We start from the raw sequence: 21,672 nt of genomic DNA, 5'->3' as shown, positions 1-21,672 counted from the left end.
CTCCCCCTCAATTACAGGAATGACAATTTGAGATGAGATTTGGGTAAGGGGACAGAGTCAAACCATATTGATTATGTTCCTATGAACAAAGTACATATATTAATTTTACATATATTAATCTATAAAGCACTCATCACAATCCTCTGAAGTAAGTACTATCATAGATAAGTACCTGTCTTCATTAATATCCTTATTAGATACTACTTTACAAAAATTGTATTAGAAAAAATGAAAGAAAATTCATTTTCTTTCACGAAAGGAGACCAAGTGTTGAGAATATGAGGAAGTAGGAATGCTAATGTAGTCCTGTGGAAGTTTTTAATTGAAGGATATATTCTTGAGAACAATGGGTCAGCACTCAGTGTAAGTAAATATGTGATACCCTATGAGCTAGTGTCACTATCTCTCATTTATATCCCAGCTCCACAGTGAGACCTGCGCAATGAGGTACATTTCATAATTGCTTACGGTAAAAGTAGGATAAGAACACAGGTAATCCTCACTATAAAACAAGAAAAATGTAATATGCGCATGTGGTAGAATACCATACAGTTAAGGAATTAGACATATATATGCCATCCTGGAAGAAAGTTGAAAACAGCAGGAAATACGTATGCAATACCTATCATGGGAACCAAATACATACATATAACACCAGTTTTAAGTTCACATGTATATCTAAACATATATGTTAAGATGAGTTTGACAATTAGGTACTCAAAACAGTAGAGCTTGAGCAGGCAGGAAAATAGGAAAAGTGACAGGAAATGACAAAGGGGTGCTGCATTTAAGAGACAGAATAAATATTGTGCTATTATTTTGAGTATATCATAAATTCAGTTTTTAAAATAAACATTAGGGCCTAAGTGAAAAAAGAAGGAAGGAAGAAAAGGAAAGAAGGAATGAAGGAAGGAAGGGGCAAGAAAGGAAAGAAAGGAGTTAGGGAGTGAGGAAGGAAATCCCATCACAAATCAATTTAAACAGGAAAGTTTTATCTCACATACTTGGAAGACAATCCAGTGGCTCTGTCTCCATGTCACTGAGTGTCCCCTGGGATGCTCTACTCTGTATGATATTCATCCTCAGGCTGGCAGCAAGACAGTTGCAGCAGTTCCAGTCCCACCTGTACCCAACAACATTCAGAGAGAGAGAGAGAGATGATAGTTTTCAGAGGCTCTTTTGGGGAAAGAATGCTCCCCAAATACCATAGTAGACCTCAACTCCAGTTCCATTGGCCCAAATTTGGTCACATGTTCTTTCCTGAAACAATCACTGGTAAGGTGATTAACCAATTTTATTCCTAAAGAACTGGTTTTACCAATAGATCTAGAAGTGGAGCTGGCTCCCCTAAGGCTGTGGTTCTCAACTGGGAGCCGTTTTGCCTTTCAGGGGACAATTGGCAATGTCTAGAGACATTTAAAAAAAATACCTCACAACAGGGGGTCAGCTGCTATTGGCATCTAGTGGATAGAGATGAGAGATGCTGCTAAATATATTGCAATGCACAGTATTAAGCCCCCAAAACAAAGAGTTACCAAGTCCATAATGTCAGTATTTCTGCCCTAAGACATACAGCCTCTAGAATTGCTGAAGAATATAAATGGAATCTCTAGATAAGAAGAACAAATGATAAACAATTATTTTCAAATAAAATGTTATGGAATTTCAAATACAAGGGGAAAGACTCCAGTGGGACAAAAAAATGTTTTACTCCATTTGATGGAGGTGATGGATAGATGAATATTTTCAAAGCTATTTAGAAGATAATTAAGGCCACCATGTCTGATGTTCTACAGATGTCAGTTTGTACCTCAGCCTTGAAATATTCTAGCTATATACATTTGGCAAATTATTTAATCCTTCTGTAAATTTGCTAGATACAGCATCAAAATATAGAATTCAGTTGCATTTCTCTATATAACAATAAATAAATCAAATATGACATTTAATCAAAGTATGATTTATAATAACATCCAAGAAAATCCTATAATCATATCTAGAAAAATATGTATAAGACTTCTACCTAGGAAGTTAAAATAATTAATAGTAAATTAAGATAATTAAATAAGTGAAAGAATATACTAATGTCATGGTTTGGAAGACTCAAAAGTAAACAGATTAAATGGAATTCCAAAAAGAAATGCTACCCTGTTCTCTCTTAGGTGATCTGTAGTTTTTACCCTTGACTTCCTTTGGGATATATTATCTATAAAATGGGAACACTGTCTATCTTATAGTGATGGTGGTGGTAGGTTTAAATGAGATAATCATGCAAAGATATCACCATACTGTCTGTGATACATTAAAAATCAACAAATGCTAGACATGATTATAATTATTAGACATTAGAATAAAGACACTGCACTAAAAATGATTCTTGAAAGAGGGAGAATTTTTCCAGGCTTTCAATGACAGATGAAGAGCATTGCAAATAATACGTTAATTCTAGGCAAAATCCTGAGCCATGAAGTAATATTCATTAAGGGAACTATTAGTATTTTTGTTGGGTTGAAGCTAAGGTTGACTGGTTAGTAGTGTCACCTGTAAGAGGTTGAGGGGGTGAGCAGAGGGTACAGCAACTACCTTCCCACACTCTTAAATTGCTATTTGGCTTTATTTTATTTTAAATGAATGGCCTCCTTTTCCTTTCAAAACTCGATTCTAAGTCATCTCTGATATCCTTGCATTTTCAAAACTGACAGAGGATTATCTGGGGAGCTGGTTTAATTCGGAGATAGGGTGGTGACTGTAAGGAAAATTACATATTTTCTAAATAAAATCAAGCCTTAATTCTGTAAACTTGGTGATGGAAAGAGGTGTTGCCCATGGTATCAAAGTCCATATCAAGAGATCAAATGGGGCAGGTAAAATCTTGGGGTGATCTGTAATTTCCAACTCACTGACCCCTTCTCACATGGAAATGCTTCAAGGGATCCAGAGGTATTATTTGGAGCCCAGATGGAGAGAAGAATGAGAAACCAAGAGACTGAATTAAGCCCAGTGAATTGTTTGGCTTTAAGAGGACCAGAAAAGGATGTAGATTTTTTAAAGAAACATAAGATCACCTATAAGAATAGCTTTTTAAAGCATTTAATGGGGGAAAAATAAATTACTAGATAGAGATTAACCTTTTTCATTTTTCTATAAAATTCTACATTGCAAGGATGAACAAAATGTGGAAAAATGCAGCAGAATGGACATTATCTTGTATTTTATTCCAGGAGAGTAGAGATTACAAATTTCAGAGCTAAAGAAAAAGACATTTATCCCGCCAGCTCTGGGGTGGGAGGCAATATGCTTTATACTTCATTTCTATTCTAACCATCAGGTCTCCAACAGTTTCCCCTTAAAATACAAAAATGAAAATAAATTGCATTCAAATGCACAATGAAAGATAAGAAAGATCTGGTTTGTTTTTGCTATTTCTTTATAGTTCAAATATGTCTAAGTCTCTATTTTTCAGAATGACAAGTGCTCACGGCCTAAGATGTAGTCAGTCTGTGTCTCCCAGACAGTTTAGCCACCAGCAAGTCGCTGTACTGCATTTTGAGAGTAAAATGAAGTCAGGTCGGGGGCAGGCAAGGTCTTGCCAGCATTCTCGTACAGACTACACAGGGGACAAAACACACAACCTGATTGGGGTTAGAATCCACATTCACTCCATGGCATGATGAAATCACATATTATCCTCTGGGGTCCTTGCAGAGATACTCCAAAGAATTGCATGCTCCACTCTGTTCTCACCACTCTGTAAACATCAAGTCCAACCTACTATAACATTGGAAAAAGTCAAGAATTTTGACTCCTTTGAAATATGTCTTCCTGTAAGCTTCACAGCAGGTGGTTGTTACTCAGGGGCTATTCCAGAGTATACATATTGGAGGAAGTACACTCACACTGTGTGTACAAGGGGGATTCTGTGCTGCTTTTGATAGTACTGATTCATATTCAAAGGCTATGCCTCCTGTGCCTCCCCAGGGATAGGACCCGTGTTTCTGTTTTTGTTTTGGAAACACTAATAATTGCTATACAATTTTTTGCAGCATCTTTGTACCACCTAAACTGGTGTTCCCTTAAAACATTCTTCCTCCCTCCTTTATCAATTTTTCCTCTTTTTTATAAATAAAATTTTAAAGAAAGAAATTATGTCACTATATTACTTGACAATAGAAAGTAAATTTTAAAAAATGAAAACAAAAACTGTTACTAACTTTCAGCCAGATTCAGCTGCCTACCAAAATCTAAGCCTGCAACTTGACCTTTTTTTAATCAAAAAGGAAATTAGTAAATGTTCCTGAAATTTTAATCTCCAAAGAATCTCATCTCTGATGTAATTAGAGGGAATGGAAAGACAATATATATATATATATTTAACAATGTGACTCAGTGTTGGCCAATGCCCTGTCCATGTGACACAAAAAAGTTCCTATCTGGTAGCACCAGAACAGAAAATCACTGAACTAAGAACATTTTTACAAAATCATGGTCTCAGGGTCAGCTCATGACAAATCTGCTTGTTCACGCAGCAAATATTCATTGCACATATACTCTGTGCTTGTCACTATTCTAGATGCTGGTGATATGGTGGAAAACAAAACCCACAAAATCTCTCTTCTCGTGAAATTACACTGTATGAGTAAAAGTTGAAAATACACAAATAAGTTATAAGAAAGATACATAGCAAGTCAGGAGGAGATCCACGTTATAGAAAATAACAAAGTAAGTATTGAGGATAGAGTGCTGGGGTGGCTGTAATGGGAAAGAGTGCCTCTAGCATCAGGAACAATAAGTACAAAGTGAACAGTGATGGGGACACTGGCTGGAACAGAGTAGATGAGGATGGTAGAGTGAGGAGTGGCGGAGTAAATGGTAGAGATGAGGAGAGAGAGGAAACATGAAACTGAAACATGGACAAATCATGCACAGCCATGCAGGCCACTTTGGCTTCTACTCTGCAGAGTGGAATAACAAGTTGACTGAAAATTGCTTGACTGCCCAGTATCTCCTTGCAGCACTTTTCTCCCTTTTATTAGTGTATTTCCACTTCTATTTTCCCTCAGGTGGTCTGCGGTTTTAACTCTTACTTTCCTATGTGATCGTGTTCTCAGGAACAGATCTGAAAAGCATACTCAAGATGAAATGAAGGTCTATTATCTCTCAAAAGTTGGTGGGGGGCATTGCTTTAATGCAATTTCTCTTCTGATTGGATTCATGCTGAGTTAGTTAGGTTAATGCTCTGTTTTTGTGTCCCAGTGCAGAGTCGAAGAACAAAACCCTTTTTCAATTTCTATTTTACATATCCACACTTGGGTACATGGATTAGTTATCTAACCAGAAGGACAAGGGAAAAACTGTAAGGAAAAATGTGCAGAAAAGGCATGTTAAAATAGCTTCAAATGTATGCAGAAATATAAGCTTGGGAAAACTATATAAGATGAGTCAGAGTTGAGCTATAAACTTTGTGATTTCTAGGTTGGAACAAGGAAGATCCTTGCAGATAATAGTTTTCCATGGATTTAAGCAGTGAAAGAGCTGGCTACAGAGTATGGTGGCTTAAAGAGAGTTGAAAGTCTCCCCTGGTTGCCAAATACATCTCATATTCTATTATAATACAGGGAAATTGTATAGAAGAAATTGATTATCAAATGTAGGTTTATCTGGGAGTAGTGGCTTAATACCAATTAAGTAATTTATACCATAGCTGGACTTAATCTATGTGATTATTTTATCCTCTAGTAGGAGATAAGACCCAGCATGTATTATTTCAGGAACAGAAGAAAGGGGGGAGTTAAGGGAAGTTTCAAAAAATAAGACTTTACCTATGTGGGGCTTTCTACTGAAAAGCCATGACTAAAGCAAGTGTGTGTGTGTGTGTGTGTGTGTGTGTGTATGTGTGTGTGTGCGTGCGCGCACATGCATGTGTGTGTAGAAAAATAAGAACCATACAGTGATAGGGTCTTGCTTATTTTCTCAGCTCTGAAAACAGCACCTAGCACATAGTAAGTGCTCAAAATACATTTTTGAATTAATTTACTGAATAAACAAACAGGGAAATGTGAGAGGGAGAAAGTAGGATATAAATACCTCTAGGGTACAGAGTTTTTGATCAAGGAGAAACACGACTACCTGAAGAAACTTTCTGAAGACAGGAATGCTGAAGTGTGGTAGCAAAGGGTGATAAAACAAAACGGATAGGGACAGTATAAGGATAGATGTCATCTTTACAATCTGTCCCAGATAATAGAAAACACTTTGTCTATCAGCTAGACATGACATTGACACTAAGAGTCCAAAGGTGGGTCGAACCTAGGGAGTCCTCTATCTCCCCATTGCCTCAGAGTAAATAATGGGCTGTGATCTTGTTTCAAGAGAGTGTTTTTGTGGCTCAAGATTCATATGGATTTAAGAAATTGTTCATGTTTGCAGAAACAGAGAGAAGAAGAGAAATCCATTAGAAATATGCTTTGGTAGTATTTTTTAAACGTTGAGGAAACAGCACTGTTCTAGAATTCTAGTATTATAAATGGGCTGACCACTCTATCAGGCAAATCTAAATTTGCACGATGCTCATCATCTGTATACTGGGGAAACCATCTGAATTGCCTGGGGACCTTTTAAAAATATAGGTCTCCAGGCCCACCGATTTATAGCTGCTGAATTATAACTTGTTTCTGGTTTTAAGTTGAATCCCTCCATATATTTCTGAAGTTGGCATCCTGGGAATAGGAAGCTACCTGGATAAAAGTCAGAGCCACCTTTGCCAAATCTCTGAGACTTTCACATTTTATCTTTCTCCCTTGAAAAATAGAAGCACTAATAGCAACTCTCCTTATATGCAATACTAGAATGTCCCATACACAATATACAGTTAGTGTACAGTTATACCTTGTCATGCACCATCTCTATAACCTTGGTTCCATTGTTCTCTTAGTTATTAATGTGTTTGGTATAAATGACCACCTATCTCAAGGGACAAGATGTAAAGGTTAAAAGCTTGGACTTTGGAATCAGGTATTCCAAATACTACACTGTCCAGCAAATGCTGGACAATTTATTCAAGGTCCCTGAAGCTGGCTTCTGTGTGTGTGTGTGTGTGTGTGTGTGTGTGTGTGTGTAGGTTTTTTTCCCTCACCTGAAAAAGGAGGACAACATTCATACTTGTATCACAGTGTTAGGAAGAGGATTAAGATAGTTATGGTGCCCTGGAAGCACTCAGTATCATGACCAGCCAGAACAAGAGCTCAAATTTTGCATTCACTGCCGTTGCATTGGTATTCGAAACCACAGTCACAGTGTGAGATGAAATTGTGTTTTAGGTATGAAAGGAACGTACAACAAGAGGGATCAGTAGGGAAGTTACGATTGGAGACAATTTTAAGTGTAGGGCCAGAAACCTAAGTTTCTGAAAATAATATGTTTAAGGTCAGGTGATAGGGGACAGGGAGTTTGGCTATGCATTTAGATATAAGCAGCCTATAGTGAAGTTCATCTCGAGAAGATATTCTCAAAATCTGCTCAAAATATTGAAATTTTAAAGAACCCATAAAGCAAGGCCAAGCATGGCTAAATAACTTGCCTGAGGTCTCAGAGTTAGTGGCAGACTTAAGATGAGCTGAATTCTAATATGTTGCACAGATGTTTAACATAGTCCAAATGAGTAAGAAATAACTATAGCAAAAGTAGTTACTGAACGTATCCACATTTGTGCTCCACATCCATAATTTTTAAGCCTGCTGACCTGCCACCCTATACCAACTTGGTCTCTTTGTTTGGTTTACAGCATATGACAGTAACTGCAATATGGGGAGAGGGATGTCGGTAGAGATTTATCAGAATCAGGAGAGGGAATACCATGCTGTTGAGGTGTGTTAGAGCATAAAAAGTTAAGAACCACTGTTTTATGTCTTTCCATTTTTTTTCAGTAACCCATTATTTTGTGCCTTGAATGTAATTTCATGCCTGCCCTTAGTACCCGAAGAATGATGTTTGTGTGCGCTAATGAATCCTGGACTGACATGCCCACCAGGATGGGCATAGTGCAGAATGCTGGGAGGCCAGGCTGGGTAGTCACTGGAGCATTTGAGATGCAAATCCAGTCCACATTCTGAGAAGGAAAAAGCAAGTTCTGTGGGGGTGACATCTGGAATTTACTGCCTTGACACTCCAGTTGACCGTGTTGCCTGAAGAGGAGAATAAGAGCCCTGCTTCTGGTTCTGAAGGCAGCTGTCAGTAAAGAACCAAGCTGGAAAGAGTTGGAAAATAGACACTCCTGAGACTGGCCTGTCTCTGTGTCTGTTTTCCAGCTCTTCCCAGGTGGAATGAAAGAGAAAAGCATAGAGGAATCATTATTCAAATAAAGAGCCAGAGTCATACCTGAACTGCAGCAGCTGAGCAACAAATGGCAGTGGGCAGTCCTTGCGAACGGTCTACACAAATCATGACAAGCACCCTTTATGAGAGCTATGCGGAGAGAAAGACCAGTGCACGTGCAGGGCTTACTTCACCATGGCACTTCCTCTGCCCCTCATCTCCATCTCAGATCTGTTTTCAGGCCTTTATTCCTTAAGAAGCAACTAACAACAATACGAACAGCTAACAGATTTTAGCAATTGCTGTGCTGAGCCCTTTGCATGCAAGATGATCTCCCTTGGAAGACACCATTTTAAACCTTCATTCACAAACAAAGGAACTGAGGCTTCAACAGGATAATTCCTGAGAGTAGGTTGTGGATATGGGGAGGGAAATTGACGTGTGAAGGTGAAGAGACATTAAAAGGTCTGAAAGTGGTTTGTGTGAGCTGTTTGTAGGAGGTGCTTACTGCCTTTTCTGCTAGAAATGTGTTGGTTAAAACAAAGAAAATATGAATAAACTGTGGACCTTAATCATCATGTATCAATATTGGTTTATTAATTATAACAAACATACCATAGTAATGTAAGACGTTTATAGTATTAGGAATTGGGTGAAGGGTTTATGGGAACTCTTTGTCCTATCTTTACAGTGTTTTTGTAAATCTTACAATGGTCTAAAACATAGCTATTTTTAAAAAATAAGCATGGTCCCTGATCCCATAATCATTATGGTGTGCTGGAAAAGATATACTGGTTGCTGAAAAGGAGTAGAGGTGGTTGAATCAGGGGGCTATTCAATACTACTTCAAGAGATTATGGCACTTTGGATTAGAGTGATGTGCTATAGATGTAGAAAAGAATGGATTTCAGATTTATTTAGAAGGAAAAAGAGCTGAAATGGTGAATGTTTGAAAATAGCATTAGTTCAGACTTGTGCAGGCTGATGAAGGGTGGTGATATTGAGAAGATACGAAAGGGGCTTATGATTCCTGGGATGATCATGATTTAGATATATTTATATACATATATATAAGTATATATATAAAATATATAATATACACATATTTTTAATTCCGTCATATAAAATGGAGCTAGGTAAGAAAAGGAGTCCTTTCTACCATGGATTTCCCCTTTCCAAGACTCTGGAGCAGTGCTGAGGAACTAAAAGGCCAAGATGGCAATTTGCAAACCACTGAACCACAATAAGCCACCTCTTCAGGAGGCCATTAAGTCCTCATTATTAAAGACAGCCACGATATTCAATGCCCTCTCTTTATGGGAGGGGTCTGGCAGGGAGGTAGATGTGATGCAGAATATGTGTTTGTGTAGACAGCATATGACATGGCTGGAATATGGAAGGAGTCATGGGAGATCCCAAATCTCCCATGTGGACTCTATGGAAGCAAATGAGGCTTCAGCTACTACTAGTACCTTTCAGGGAGAAAGATATGGGAGTTTACAGTGACCATGTGGCATTTACATGAGCACACCTACTTGCTTGCAATATCATGTAAAATGTTGGAATACCATTTTTAAAAAAGAAGACTTTAAAAAGAGAATATCATCTAAGAGAGAAATAAGTTAGTTGTAAACATTTGGAAAGATAAACTAACTATCTAGCACAATCATAGGCTTTGGCCTTATTTCTCAAAACAGAGTTTTTAAGATAAAGATCCAATCATTAGCATTTTAGATTTATGATATTCATTAGACTATAAGAGAAGGTTTATTTCTCAGAACAGAATGAATCAAAGACAGCTTTCAGGCAAAGACTAGGCAAGCATATTAGTTTCAAACAACAATGACACCCTATGGCAACAGATAAATCAATAAAAGTTTTCTTAGGATAAATTCTTATATTATGCTTAATTAGCTCATATATATTAAAAGTGTTTTTATGTTACAGATACAGTGAATGTGCTTTAAGTGCAAGAATGATTTAAAGCACCCCAGGGTGAGGAAAATGTAGAATGTAGCAAAGGCAATGGGTGTGAGGTCATCCATTAACCTCCTTACATAAACAGGCTGCTTCATGCATTCACAGAGCCAGTTTGCTGTGTATATATATGGTTAGGGGACACAGCAGTATCAGATGCCCTGTCTTCCCCTAGCTGATACCCCTCACAGAACTTTAGCATACACAGGCATGACAGTGGTCCCTCTCTAGTGTTTCTGGCTAGAAAAGTTCTACCCATGGCCCCTGCCAGAAAGGAAACTTTGCTCAGGATCTTCCACCGATTGGACCAAGAGTGGACACCTTCCTCAAGAGCGGTGTCCTCAAGAACACCTGTGGACTTACTGATTAGCCTATAAGGCTAATCAGTAAGTCCACAGGTGTTCTGGTACAAGTCATTGTAAGAATGGTAAGAACAATGGCATGGGTTATAAGGTCAGGTGCCTACAGAATTTTCATAGCCAAATTTTAGAAGATTTTCTAGTTAAAAATTAGAAGACATAAAAACAGATCCAATTCTAAACCTGGAAACTTGAATCATCAAAAGCCAGGTTAGCAAAGCACAAATTGATAATGATCCTTTTGCATACTACATTTCACACAAAACATTTTGGTTCCCTCTAGGTAGGCCTATGTGCTGGCTGCAGATGTAATATTGACTTCTTAAACTCAGAAATTTATATTGCTCTTTGTTCTCAAGTATCATCCAAGGCAGTTTGAATTCTAGATCTACCTTATGAGGTTACTGCTCTTCCCCCCATCCCCAAATTGAGATAATGATCTCTGAAAGAGGTAGAAGTGATGTTCCTCTAGGAAAAAAAAGGAAAAACACCTGAGGACTCATTATAACCCAGTGGCACAATCATGTCCAATAACAATTTTAGGCCTCAGGCAAACGTTTGCAAAAGTTCATCTCCTTGGCAAAAAAATTATCTCCAGTGGATAAGACTTTCCTGTATATATATCTTGTACCTCTAAATGATTGAATTTTAGCGCTAACAGGATATCTCATTTGTTTCTATCCTTGTTTGTTTGAGATAACTAAAGCACTGATATGATTTTACTCAGGCATTTAGGGGCAGAGGAAAAACTACATTCCAGGTTTCTAACTCTCTCCTGATGGGTGATCTTTCACACCACTACACTGTCTCTAAGGCCAGCTCTCTTAGTTCTACAGGGCACCATGCATCAGCTTCATTCGACCCCATACTATTGTGCATGCCAGAAATTACTCCTGCCTTAGTTTAGTTGAACTCCTCCCTCTGACAAGGAGCACTTATGTAGACACGGTTCCAGGATCTCCCATCTCAACCAAATATGATGTTCTTAACCTGGATTAGTCTTTCTTTCTTTAGCTTCAAGGATTACAAACCTCTTTAAATTTTACGCACAGTTTTTGTCTAAGTACCCCTGTGTAAAGAACCCATGATTTTCATTACAGATATTAAGAACCATGGCTTTAAAATGCATTGTAAGCCTAACTTTTGGCTCTTCCAAATGTAATGAATGGTACGCCTCCCACTATAGTCTACTAGGAGTCTCTGCATTGATTAGGTTTGACAAAACCTTTACAGAGAAATAGAGATATTATTACATGGTGCATCAGTTGCCATTGGAGTATCTGTCTCCAAATATTTCTTGCAAATATGTCCTGTTTCTTGCTTGATTCTTATGGTAGATGGGACCTTGTTCCCTGATGAAAATGTATAATAGGCATAGGAGGTAAAGGAGAAAGCAGCACCAGAAGCTCATGTATCCACAAAGTTTGAATCAGACTTGTCTAATAAACGTCTGAGAAGCCTTTCCTGGTAACTCTCAGAAAGCAACAAATCGAATCTATTTTCTCTAACGATAAAACTTGATGCGTTCTACAGAACACAGCTAATTTTTATTTTTGGGCAAGACAGTCCTTCTGCACAATTTGTTAACAACACAAAATGATAGCACTTAAGACATGCAAGGCTAATCTTCAGTCCTCTCATATGGCAGGGGAGATAACTGATACCCAAGTCACTCCTCACTGAGCAGCTACATATCTTACCCTCCTTAGTAAAACCTGAGGACCAAATAAGGGAATTACCAATTAATATTTTGAGTTTAATACCAACCCTTACAGTGTTCACTTTAGTCAAATCATGAGGCTACATTCAGAAAATGGACAACTTGTTTGGACCAGAGGAAAGGGTGAGAATGGATTTGTGCAGGATGAGTTCTACAAACTCCCTGTGCCCTGACACTTCTCACACATCAGTCCCAATGTAGAAGCAGTGTCTGCACTACGTTTAGGAAGCATTACAATCACTTACTGTGCATCATTAATTTCTAGTAAGTATTTGTTGAATACATACTAAAGGCCAAGTGACATGCTAAATGTTAAAGATAATGCATATAAAACAAAATCAAAACCAAACAAAAATTACAATCTTCGCATCCAAAAGTTTATAATCTAGTAATGGTATTTATGCCTGCTATTTATTGAACACTTACTATGTGGTAGGGACTTCCTTAGCAATTTCAGCTTTTTATCTCATTTAATTTTCTTAATACTATGAAACAGTTTAGGAGCAAAACTTGTTAGGCAAATTGACCTTGACTACATGTTGAGGTTTTTAAAAAATTTGTTAACAAAGAAACTAACAAAGAGAAATAGGAGAGCGGAAATTAAGTTAATGATGAAGGAGAAAATTTATATGTTCCACAGTTGGGGTCCCTAACCCCAGGGGCACAGTCAGGTACCAGTATGTGGCCTGTTAGGAATCAGGTTGCACAGCAGGATGTGAGCAGTGGGTGATACAGTGAAGCTGAGCCCCACCTCCTGTCAGATCAGTGGCAGCATTAGGTTCTCATAGGAGTGCAAACCCTCCTGTGAATTGCACATGTGAGGGATCTAGGTTGTATTCTCCTTATGAGAATCTAATGATAAATGTAATGTAACTGAATCATCCTGAAACCATCCCACCCCTACTCCTGTCAATGGAAAAACTGTTTTCCACAAAACCAGTGCATGATGCCAGAAAGATTGGGGACTGCTCTTCTACAGCAATGTTTCTTATTGTGTAGTCTAGGTCTTAGTATCAGTCTGTAAACTGTGACTTGTTTAAGACCAGGTAAGTTTAAAAATTGAGACAAAGTTTAGAAACTTTAATAGAAGTGTGACATTGCTGTGACATTCAGTGATTCATTGATGGTCTCATCTCATTGAACAGGATATAGATCATTCGTGTGTTTCTGGACTTACACGGTGAATTGTTTGTAGTGGAGTGTAGGTAAACTGACTTTCAAGAAAAAGCAGCAAACCACAACCAAAAAACCTCACTTTGAGTTGTAGCCTGGGCCAATTTATAACGTAAATACTCCCACATGGTTGATTTCAAGCTCCCAATGTGATAGAGGAAACAGAAAATTTAGCAATCAGCATTTCTGAGCCAGCACAAGCTGACTTCAACACATCATTGGGTGGTATGAGCTGTATACTCGTCCTGCATGATAGGACCACTATAATGCATGACAGATTAGATGAAAAAGAACTTATCTTTCAGAATCACAAGGTACAAATGACTGGCTAATTGGACATGTTGTGAATTCTTCCTGTTTTTATTAGTAGGTCTAACTTAACCCTGGACATAATGGTTTAGGGCCATCTTAACAAAGATGCCAGGTGTGAAGATGAAAATTTAGCACATTTATCAGGATCCATTCCCCTACTTTCTCCCTGGTCATTTTATGACAGCTTTTTATTTTTATTTTTACATTAGTTTCCACTGTTTACTTCATTATAACTCAGTAGGGAGTTTTCACTGTAGAGCCAGGAAGTAGACTAATTGGAGGTCAGTGGTCTCTTTCAATCCAGAGATTCATGACCTTCAATTCTGTTAATTTTTTCTTTTTTCTTATTTCGGTAATTTCCTCTCCTCTATTTTTTTCCATACTGTTGTTCTTCCAGAACGACAGCTTTCTTGCCATTTTTTTTCTCTTATTTTCTATCTCTGAGAGTTTCTTTTCTACTTTTACATAGATTTCCTCCACGATGTATCTCAACATCTCTATTGATTTTAAAAATTCAGCTAGTATATTTTGATTTCCAGTAGCTCTTGATCTCTGTTCTTTGATTTAAAAATAGCATACCATTCTTCTTTCAAGAATGTGATGTTTCCTATTATTTCTCTGAAGATTCTCCATTAGTCTCATTAATTTTTATTTCTTCTGAGTTTATTTTTTTCTGTGTATTATAAAAAGTCTCTCATGTTGGAAGCTTTTTAAACTTTTGGTGATTCACCAATGCTTGATCTTGTTTTAGAGTGTGGCTCTAGAGATCCAGTTGGAACCACCGGGTGTATTTGCAGGGATTATCAACTAGTGAGCTCCTCTGTGGGGCAATGAGGAAGAACTGGCTATCATGATAAAGAGGCCTACAAATGTCAAATCTGCAAGGTTTATCCTCTGGTTCAGTTTCTCTAGAAAAAATCATCCTGTACTTTCCTGCCTGAGGAATAATACTGGGTCTCAGTGTTCTTGGATCTGAAGGGCACGAGGTCCCTGGTGGTTTTCTCCATTTCCTGCATAGGTTTTCACTTAATACCCTTGTTTTCAATGTGGTATCTTTTTTTGCCTTCCTATGTAACTGTATCAGTGGACTGAAGTCCCCCTTTAGTTCTATTTCTTTTCATAATATGTCTCTGATCTCCCTCCTGGATTAGAGAGTTGTTTGTGTAAGATGACCTGGGGGGAACACAAGATTAAGCCTGCCCAACAGGCTTTTAACTACCTTTGATTTCTGGGATTCTGTAGCACAAATTTATGGGCATCCCCATCTACAGTGGCTTAAGGTTCAGCCTTCTCCGTTTTAGTAGTTCTTCTATTTGCTTTTCATTAAACAAAATTTGACATCTCATATATTTTATTAAAAAAATCTTTCCCATTAAATATTTTCTCATTTTTCTTGTGGATTCATGCTTCTTTCTGTACTTTTCCTCTTGGTTTTAGAAGAATATCAATAAAAATATGTTTAGTTCCAACATGTTACCAAAAGTAGGGTGCTTTTAAGAATAAGTTGTAATTCTTATGTCATAAGACCTTGACCAGCTTATGAAAATCAGCCAACTTTGTACTTCATTTTCAGATAGATATTATTAAGTCATGGGGTTCTACCAGCTTAATTGCTGAAAATTAGTTCTCTACAGAGCTTTTCCATGATTTCTTAAGGTACTGTTTATTTGAGATCTGAAAACCTACAGTAACCAAAACAGTATAGTACTGGTATGAAAACAAACACAGACCAATGTAACAGAATAGAAAACCTTGACATAAAGCCACAAACCTCCAACTAACGGATGTTTTACAAATTCAACAAAAATAAGCAATGGGGAAAGGTCTAATCATTAAACAATGATGCAATAACTGGCTATCCATATACCAAAAAATTAAATTGAAACCCTACTTATTACCATACAAAAGATTAAATCAAGACAGATTAAATACTTAAATAAAAGATGTTAAGCTATAAAAGTTCTAGAAGAAAACCTGTGAAATATCCTTCTGCACATCACCCTTAGCAAAGAATTTATGACCAAGTTATCAAAAGCAATTATAACAAAATATTGACCAGTAGGACCTCATTAAAAGCTTCTGCACAGCAAAATAAATTGTCAACAGAGTACAGAATGGGAGAAAATATTCACAAACTTGCATCCAGTGAAAGGTCTAATATCCAGAATCCATAAGGAACTTAAATCAATGAGCAAAAAACAGCCCCATTAAAAAGTGGGCAAAGGACATGAACAGATACTTCTTGAAAGAAGAGATACATACAACAACAAATGTGAAAAAATGCTCAACATCACTAATCAGCAGAGAAATGCAAATTAAAATCATAATGACACACCATCTCACACTAGTCAGAATGGTTATTATTAAAAAGTCAAAAAGTAACAGATGCTGATGAGGATGTGGAAATAGGGAATGTTTATATACCAGTTGTGGAAACGTAAATTAGTTCAGCCACCGTGGAAAGCAGTTTGGACATTTCTCAAAAAACTAAAAACAGAACTACCATTCAATCCAGCAATCCCATTACTGGGCATATACCTAAAGAAAAATAAATTGTTTTATTAAAAAGATACCTGTACTTGTATGTTTATTGCAGCACCATTCACAATAGCAAAGTCATTGAATCTACCTAGGTGCCCATCCACAGTGAATTGGATTAAAAAAATGGGATATGTATACATCATGGAATACTATTCAGCCACAAAAAGGAATGAGATCATGTCCTTGCAGCAACATGGATGCAGCTGGAGAGCATTATCCTAAGCAACTTAACACAAAAACAGAAAACCAAATACCTCATGTTCCCACTTATGTAGGACCTGAACATTGGGTACACATGGACATAAAGATGAGAATAGCAGACATTGAGGGGGGAGGCAGGGGGACAAGGAATTGAAAACTACCTGTTGGGTACTGTGCTCACTACCTGACAGGTTCAACTGTACCCCAGACCTCAGCATCACACACTATATCACCCATATGACAAACCACATGTATCCCTGAATCTAAAAAACAAAGAGTTGAAATTTAAAAATAATATAAATAAAATCTTAAAATGATCTGGAAACCTTGTTTTACAACGAAATCTCTATTCTGATTGCCAGCTGTTGTTCTGAGAAGGCAATGTGGTAGGCAAAGCAGGCCTCTGCCAGGCAATGACTGGCCTCCTCACTCTGGCTGTGGAGATGACTGCGATCCACTCTAATGTTCCCAAGACATACGTCATGCTCTCCCTAACTCTCCATACACAATTGCAACCAGTGAAATATGTTGAAAGATATCATGATTTAAGTCTTAGATATGACAGAGCTACAACAAAGAAAAAATTATCTCAAAAAGCTCACAAATCTAAACCTCAAAAGGTGCAGTTCTACACCTCTGGTGTGCCATTATTGGGTTAGGGCCAGTTCACTCCCTACTTCTAATCAGTTCCAGTATTTCAGAGTCCAGTGGAAATTGACCCACATTTCCCAGAGAGGATATTTTCCTTCAATATTTAAAGACAGCCTGATTTCTCATTCTGTAATTAATCTCCCCTTTTATGATTAACATTCATTTCAGGGGAAGCCCCATCAGTGTCACTCTAACTAGAGTGTGGTCTGACTTCACAGATAGGTTTCCACAGATTGAGCTACTCAGACTTACCCCATGCCTATGCAGAACACCAGCTAGCCAGTTCACACTGCATTTGGCCAGGCTCATCAGATCCTTTTCTGAATCTTCACTCTAAATAAGGAAAGCCAGGATAAAACTTTCAGTATCCTCTTGCAATAACTCTCTCTCTCTGCTTCAGATAAAAACAAATAAATTTGTTTTGCCCTAATTTTATTTTAAAATTTGTTTTGCCCCAATAAATTTGCCCCAATTTTAAAAAAGGGGCCAAACACACTTCAGCAAAGAATAAAGAAGGATGGCAGATAAACACATGAAAAATACATATAAAAACTTTGGTAACTGAAGAAATGTACATAGAAACAACATGGCTACCATCTCTTATCCACTGCAATATCTAAGATTCAAACAATAGCAGTAACATCAGCTGATAAAATCAGGTGCTTACAAGATTGCAGAACACTGGATTTCTAATACTTCACCAGTGGAAATGTAAAATGGTATCACCACTCTGGATAACAGGCAGTCTCCTATAAAATTATTATAAATCTACACTCAGCATATGTTGTCATAGCCGTCATACTCACAGGATTTTACCCAAGAGAGCTGAAACTATCCATACAAAATCTGAACATGAACGTCTGTAGCAGCTTTAGTCATAATTGCCCAAAGGTGAAAATACTCCAAATGTCCATCAACTAGTGAGTGATTAAAAGTATCAGATACATATCTACAGAGAGAGTACTTAACAATAAAAAGCAGTAAAAAGGAGCATGCGACGGATATAGGTAACAACATAGATGAATCTCAAAAATATTGTGCTAAGTGAAAGTAGCCTGACATGAATGCCTGCATGATGCTGTGTAACTTCATTTATATAACTTTCCAGAAAAGGCAAAACTACAGGAACAGGATAGATGAGATGTCAGTGGTTGTCAGCAACTGGGAAAGGAAAGGAAATTGATTTCTAAAGGACATGAGGAAACTTTGTGGAATGACAGAAATATACTGTATTTTGATGGCAATGGTGGTTACATGGCTATACATATTTGAAAGCAAATACTTCAGCCCTAATCTAGCAGCTTGAAATGAATGTAGCCCAGAACAGCTTGACTACAGCCTCATGAGGGGCCTTGAGCTAGAACCACTAGCCAAAGCGCCCTCAGTTTCTTGACCAAGAGAAACCGTAAGATAATAAATTGTTCTAAGCTGCTAAATTTGGGGGTAATTTGTAATGCAACCATAGATTAATATATTAAATATATTAATATAGTATCACACATTAAATTTATCTGTGTTATATTAACATATTTATTACATACTATATAATGTTATATATTAATATATTATTCTAATATATATTATCTTTTTTTTTTTGAGACAAGGTCTCACTCAGTTGCCCAGGCTGGAGTGCAGTGGCATCATCCTGGCTCACTGACACCTCAACCTCCTGGGTTCAAGTGATTCTCCCACCTCAGCCTCCTGAGTAGCTGGGACTACAGGTGCATACCACCATGGCAGGCTAATTTTTGTGTTTTTTGTTAAAGGGGGGTTTCATCATGTTGGGCAGGCTGACCTTAAGTGATTCACCCACCTTGGCCTCCCAAAGAGCTGGGATTACAGGTGTGAGCCACTGCACCCAGCCTTATATTATATATTGTCTAATATTAGTTAAGTAGTAGACATGTCAGACTATGTTGGATTTTTAAGTCATATATATGTATTAACCATTTTTTTGTTATAGCTTATCTACTGGCCTATCTACCTATCTTTATTCCAACATAATCTCCATGGGTTTAGATCCTCTGAAAAATATACACACTGACCTTTTATAAACAGAATACTTTTGGTCTGAGTCTGAAATATTATAATTTGTATTATTTTAGTTTGCTTCTTTTCCATGACCGTCTTTTATATGATTAACCTAAGAAAGAGGCTTGTCACAATGATTCCTTACATAATTAAGAGAGGGGTTTTCTTCAAAATGCAGTATAGTATTTGGCATAAAACACTATAGTTTTAAACTAGTCATAATTTTTAAATGGCAGTACATTTATTTAATCATTGTTTTGTGAGCATCACTTCTGTGTCAGACACCAAGCCAGACATAGAGGTTATACTGCTATAGACATTAATGTCATCTCCACCTCCATGAGACTTGTGGTCTAGAAGGGAAGAGAAACATTAAAGGAATAAGCCAACAGTTGAACATCATTGTGATTAGATGCCATGAAGGAGACAGGTAGGATTCAAATTTTTCAGTTTAAAAATTACTTACGGTTTTTATCAGAAATTTCTGTATAGAGGAAAACATTAGTTGGTTCATGAATATAAAACATTGCTGTTTTGACCAAAAAAAAAAAAAAAAGAAAAATTTAAAAAGATTTAGAGAAGGCCAGGCGTGGTGGCTCACGCCTGTAATCCCAGCATTTTGGGAGGCCGAGGCGGGTGGATCACGAGGTCAAGATATCGAGACCATCCTGGTCAACATGGTGAAACCCCGTCTCTACTAAAAATACAAAACATTAGCTGGGCATGGCGGCGCGTGCCTGTAATCCCAGCTACTCAGGAGGCTGAGGCAGGAGAATTGCCTGAACCCAGGAGGTTGCAGTGAGCCGGGATCGCGCCATTGCACTCCAGCCTGGGTAACAAGAGCGAAACTCGGTCTCAAAAAAAAAAAAAAAAAAAAAAAATTAAAAAAAAGATTTAGAGAAAAAAGTGAAAGTTACTCCAGAAGCCTTGTGTCCTTTTGAATCTCCTTTGCCCATAGAAGCGTTCCTTCCTTTTTTTTTTTTGATATTTAGTTTGCAAACTCCATTTTATTAGTAGTTTGCGGTTTTTCTAAATTAGTTCACAAATCTGGTACATACTGGCAGTTAAAACTGGTTATCGCTTTGACAATCAGAAGCCTCTGGTATAACACAGTCTCCATGAAAACATATTGTAAAACAGGGAGAATACACAGTAATAATCTCTTTGAAAACAGTGGTTGCAAACATCCATGTTTCTAAGAAAATATAATTTTACATATATATGTATTTTAAGCACGCTATACCTCTTACATAAATTCAGACAGTAGAAGGAGTGTGCAATCATAATGCTTATTTTATGAAAACAGTGAAAATAATTAGGACCTAAATGCTGTTTAGTAATTAGAGTCCTCTTGTATTGGATGTAGATTATAAAGATATTTTCCCTAATTTGCAACTATCCTGGTCAGAAAGAGCTGAAAAGTTGGTCAGTAAGTAGAATTGCCATTACCAAGTAAGTTTAAAACAAATTCTTTAAATTTAAAAATGTAAACATTGTGAAGTGTTCCAGTCCCCCCAGCTAATTTAGGGAACTGAGCAAGAAGAGTCTTCAGTTTTTAAATGACTTTTGTTTTTGGAGATGGGGGTCCTGCTCTGTCACCTAGGCTAGAGGGCAGTGGTATAATCAGCTCACTGCAACCTCAAATTCCTGGGCTTAAGTGATCTTCCCACCTTGACCTTCTGAGTAGCTGGGACTACAGGTGTGCACCACCATGCCCATTACTTTTATAATAAAATTTCTTTGTAGAGACAGAGCCTTGCTATGTTGCCCAGGCTGGTCTTGAACTCCTAGGCTCAAGCCATCCTCCTGTCCCAGGCTCCCAAAGTGCTGGGATTTCAGGCATGAGCCACCACACCCAGACTTAAATGAAGATTTTATAAACTAAACTTATTTTTGTGAGATGGTCATTTTGTTTTAACCTAACATGGTTTAGAGATTATTTTATGAACTCTAAGCATTCTGGTTCCACACTTTTTTGAGTGGGAGAAACTGGTTCTGTGGCTGACCCTACAACTGAGATTCCTCACAAGCAGCAGCTGTTACATTGTGACCTACATCCTGCCCCACACTTCCACAGGCTGAATTAGGTATGTTGATCTTTCTGTTAGCAGCCACATGGGTCTGCTATCAGCAACCAGCAGCCATTTCTAAGGGCCCTGAATGGTCTTCAAGTTGTTTATGAGGTTGATGTGAGCTGAAGCAGGATGGTGAGAAATCAAAGAGGTGGCTGCCCTGGGACTGAGCTGCTGTTGTCTAGGCAACTTTATTAAAAACCTTCTGTTCCTGGGAAAAGGAAGCCTAAATTAACTCTTGAGTTCTTAGAATTAAGACTTTTAATTTCGTATTGGTCTTTGGCATTTAAGAACTTTCTACTCTTTCTTTTTTTTTTTTTTTTTT

The 21,672-nt window shown here is 37.6% G+C and overlaps 1 long non-coding RNA gene across 3 annotated transcripts in view; it reads right to left on the bottom strand.

The window, feature by feature from the left end:
• Positions 1–21,672, bottom strand: part of LOC118147328 (uncharacterized) — a 167,899-nt gene that overhangs the window by 102,494 nt on the left and 43,733 nt on the right. For all 3 annotated transcript variants that reach the window (XR_013526107.1, XR_013526108.1, XR_013526105.1), the window contains exons 3-4: positions 17,497–17,577; positions 1,005–1,123 (exon numbers count right to left, since the gene is read on the bottom strand). This is a non-coding gene — a long non-coding RNA (uncharacterized LOC118147328). The remainder of the gene's footprint in view (positions 1–1,004; positions 1,124–17,496; positions 17,578–21,672) is intronic.

This window comes from Callithrix jacchus, chromosome 14, assembly GCF_049354715.1.
Source record: "Callithrix jacchus isolate 240 chromosome 14, calJac240_pri, whole genome shotgun sequence".
NCBI lineage: Eukaryota > Metazoa > Chordata > Mammalia > Primates > Cebidae > Callithrix > Callithrix jacchus.
The sequence above is the reverse complement of the archived record's forward strand: the minus strand, read 5'-3'. Positions and strand labels throughout refer to the sequence as shown.